The sequence below is a fragment of the Cricetulus griseus genome, chromosome 8 (assembly GCF_003668045.3).
Source record: "Cricetulus griseus strain 17A/GY chromosome 8, alternate assembly CriGri-PICRH-1.0, whole genome shotgun sequence".
Lineage (NCBI taxonomy): Eukaryota > Metazoa > Chordata > Mammalia > Rodentia > Cricetidae > Cricetulus > Cricetulus griseus.
This window is the reverse complement of record NC_048601.1, coordinates 59,621,839-59,626,320: the sequence shown is the minus strand read 5'-3', so window position 1 is coordinate 59,626,320 and position 4,482 is coordinate 59,621,839.

Genomic DNA, 4,482 nt, shown 5'->3' with positions numbered 1-4,482 from the left:
CAGGAGACTAGGTTTATGGAATCAAATATAAATAAGCACTAACAGAGTTTTAGTTCCAAAGTCCGTATACTACGAAATACACCAAACTAGGTTTATGGAATCATACATAAGTATGCACTAACTGTGTTTTAATTCCAAAGTCCGGATACAACGAAATTCACAATCTAGGTTTATGGAATCGTTCATAACGATGCACTAACTCTCTTGAAGTTCCAAAGTCCGGATACAACGAAATACAGGAAACTAGGTTTATGGAAACTCTCCTAACATCCCAAAATTGTGGTGTTTTCCAAAGTCCGGATACAACGAAATACAAGAAACTAGTTTTTGGAATCATACATAGGTATGCACTAACTGTGTTTTAGCTCCAAAGTCCAGATACAATTAAATACACAAAACTAGGTTTATGGAATCGTTCCTAACAACCCAAAATTGTGTTCTTTTCCAAAGACTGGATACAACGCAATACACCAAACTAGGTTTGTGGAATCATACATAGGTATGCACTAATTGAGTTTTAGTTCCAAAGTCCAGATACAACGAAATACACAAAACTAGGTTTATGGAATTGTTCATAACAACCCAATAACTCTGTTGTAGTTCCAAAGTCTGGATACAACGAAATACACAAAACTAGGTTTATGGAATCATTCGTAATAACCCAAAACTGTGTTGTATTCCAAAGTCTGGATACAACGAAATACAGGAACCTAGGTTTATGGAACCATACATAAGTATGCACAAACTGTGTTTTATTTCCAAAGACCGGATACAACGAAATACAGAAAACTACGTTTATGGAATTTTTCCTAACATACCAAAACTCTGTTGTAGTTCCAAAGTCCAGATACAACGAAATACACAAAACTAGGTTTATGGAATCATTCCTAACCACACAAAATTCTGTTGTATTCCAAAGTCCAGATACAACGAAATACACACAATTAGGTTTATGGAATTGTTCCTAACAACCCAAAATTCTGTTGTATTCCAAATTCCAGATAAAACAAAATACAGGAAACTAGGTTTATGGAATCATACATATGTATGTACTCACTTTGTTTTAGTTCCATAGTCCGGATACAACGGAATACACAAAACTAGGTTTATGGAATCGTTCATACATACCCACTATATCTGTTGTAGTTCAAAGTCCAGATACAACGAAATACACCTAACTAGGTTTATGGAATCGTTGTAACAACCCAAAACTCTGTTGTATTCCAAATTCTGGATATAAAGAAATACAGGAAACTAGATTTATGGAATCATACATAAGTATGCACTAACTGTGTTTTAGTTCCAATGTCCGGATACAACGAAATACACAAAACTAGGTTTATGGAATCGTTCCTAACAACCCAAAACTCTGTTGTATTCCAAATTCTGGATATAGCGAAATACCTGAAACTAGATTTATGGAATCATACATAAGTATGCACTAACTGTGTTTTAGTTCCAATGTCCGGATACAACGAAATACACAAAACTAGGTTTATGGAATCGTTCCTAACAACGCAAAACTCTGTTGTATTCCAAAGTCCGGATACAACGAAATGCAGGAAACTAGGTTTATGGAATCATACATAAGTATGCACTAACTGTGTTTTATTTCCAAAGTCCAGATACAACGAAATACACAAAACTAGGTTTATGGATTCGTTCATAATTATGCACTACTTGTCTTGTAGTTCCAAAGTCCAGATACAATGAAATACACAAAACTAGGTTTATGGAATCATTCCTAACCACACAAAATTCTGTTGTAGTTCCAAAGTCCAGATACAACTAAGTACAGAACACGAGGTTTATGGAATCGTTCCTAACAACCCAAAACTCTGTTGTATTCCAATGACCGGATACAACGAAATACAGGAAACTAGGTTTATGGAATCTTATACAAGTATGCACTAACTGTGTTTTAGTTCCAACGTCCGGATATAATGAAATACACAAAACTACATGTATGGAATCGTTACTAACTACCCAAAACGCTGTTGTATTCCAAAGTCTGGATACAACGAAATACAGGAAACTAGGTTTATGGAATCATACATAAGTATGCAGGAACTGTGTTTAAGTTCCAAAGTCCGGATACAACGACATACACAAAACTAGGTTTATGGAATTGTTCCTATCAACACAAAACTCTTTTGTATTCCAATTTCCTGATACAACGAAATACCGGAAACTAGGTTTATGGAATCATACATAACTATGCACTAACTGTGTTTTAGTTCCAAAGTCCGGATAAAACGAAATACAGAAAACTAGGTTTATGGAATTGTTCATAACAACACAATAACTCTGTTGTAGTTCCAAAGTCTGGATACAACGAAATACACAAAACTAGGTTTATGGAATCGTTCCTAATAACCCAAAACTGTGTTGTATTCCAAAGTCTCGATACAACGAAATACAGGAACCTAGGTTTATGGAACCATACATAAGTATGCACAAACTGTGTTTTAATTCCAAAGTCCGGATACAACGAAATACAGAAAACTACGTTTATGGAATTGTTCCTAACATACCAAAACTCTGTTGTAGTTCCAAAGTCCAGATACAACGAAATACACAAAACTAGGTTTATGGAATCGTTCCTAACCATACAAAATTCTGTTGTATTCCAAAGTCCAGATACAACGAAATACACACAATTAGGTTTATGGAATTGTTCCTAACAACACAAAACTATGTTGTATTCCAAATTCCAGATACAACAAAATACAGGAAACTAGGTTTATGGAATCATACATATGTATGTACTCACTTTGTTTTAGTTCCATAGTCCGGATACAACGGAATACACAAAACTAGGTTTATGGAATCGTTCATACATACCCACTATATCTGTTGTAGTTCAAAGTCCAGATACAACGAAATACACCTAACTAAGTTTATGGAATCGTTGTAACAACCCAAAACTCTGTTGTATTCCAAATTCTGGATATAAAGAAATACAGGAAACTAGATTTATGGAATCATACATAAGTATGCACTAACTGTGTTTTAGTTCCAATGTCCGGATACAACGAAATACACAAAAGAAAGTTTATGGAATCGTTCATATCTATTCACTAATTCTGTTGTAGTTCAAAATACAGATACAACGAAATACACAAAAGTAGGTTGATGGCATCGTTCATGACGATGTACTAACTGAGTTTTAGTTCAAAAGTCCATATACTACGAAATACACAAAACTAGGTTTATGGAATCATTCATAACGACGCACTAAGTCTCTTGTAGTTCAAAGTCCTCGTACAAGGAAGTACACAAATAACCCTAACCCTAACCCTAACCCTAACCCTAACCCTAACCCTAACCCTAACCCTAACCCTCTAACCCTAACCCTAGCCCTAACTCTAAACCTAACCCTAACCCTAACCCTAACCCTCTATCCCTAACCCTAAACATAACCCTAACCATAACCCTAACCCTAACCCTAACCCTAACCCTAAACCTAACCCTAACCGTAACCCAAATCTAACCCTAACCCTAACCCATAACCCTAACCCTAACCCTAACCCTAACCCTAACCCTAACCCTAACCTTAACCCTAACCCTAACCCTAACCCTAACACTAACACTAACCCTAACCCTAACCCTAACCCTAACCCTAACCCTCTAACCCTAACCCTAACCCTAACCCCTAACCCTAACCCTAACCACCTAACCCTAACCCCCTAACCCTAACCCTAACACCTAACCCTAACCCTAACACAAACCCTAACCCTAACCCTAACCCTAACCCTCTAACCCTAACCCTAACCCTCTAACCCTAACCCTCTAACCCTAACCCTAACCCTAACCCTAACCCTAACCCTAACCCTAACCCTCTAAACCTAACCCTAACCCTAACCCTAACCCTAACCCTAACCCTAACCCTAACCCTAACCCTAACACTAAACCTAACCCTAACCCTAACCCTAACACTATCCCTAACCCTAACCCTAACCTTCTAACCCTAACCCTAACCCTAACCCTAACCCTAACCCTAACCCTAATCCATATGTATGCAATAACCGTGTTTTAGTTCCAAAGTCCGGATTCAACGAAATATACAAAACTAGGTGTATGGAATCTTTTATAACGACCCGCTAACTCTCTTGTAGTTTAAAGTCCGGATATATCGAAATACATAAAACTAGGTTTTTGTAATCCTTCATAACAACCCAATAACACTGTTGTAGTTCCAAAGTCCATATACAACGAAATACACAAAACCAGGTTTATGGAAAATTTCAAACAACTCAATAACTCTGTTGTAGTTCCAAAGTCCGAATACAACGAAATACAAGGAACAAGGTTTATGGAATTTTACATAAATAAGAACTAATTGTGTTTCACTTCCAAAGTCCGGATACAACGAAATACACAAAAGTGGGTTTATGGAGTCGTTCATAACTACGCACTAACTCTGTTGTAGTTCAAAGTCCAGTCGAAACGAAATACACAATACTCGGTTTATGGAATCCT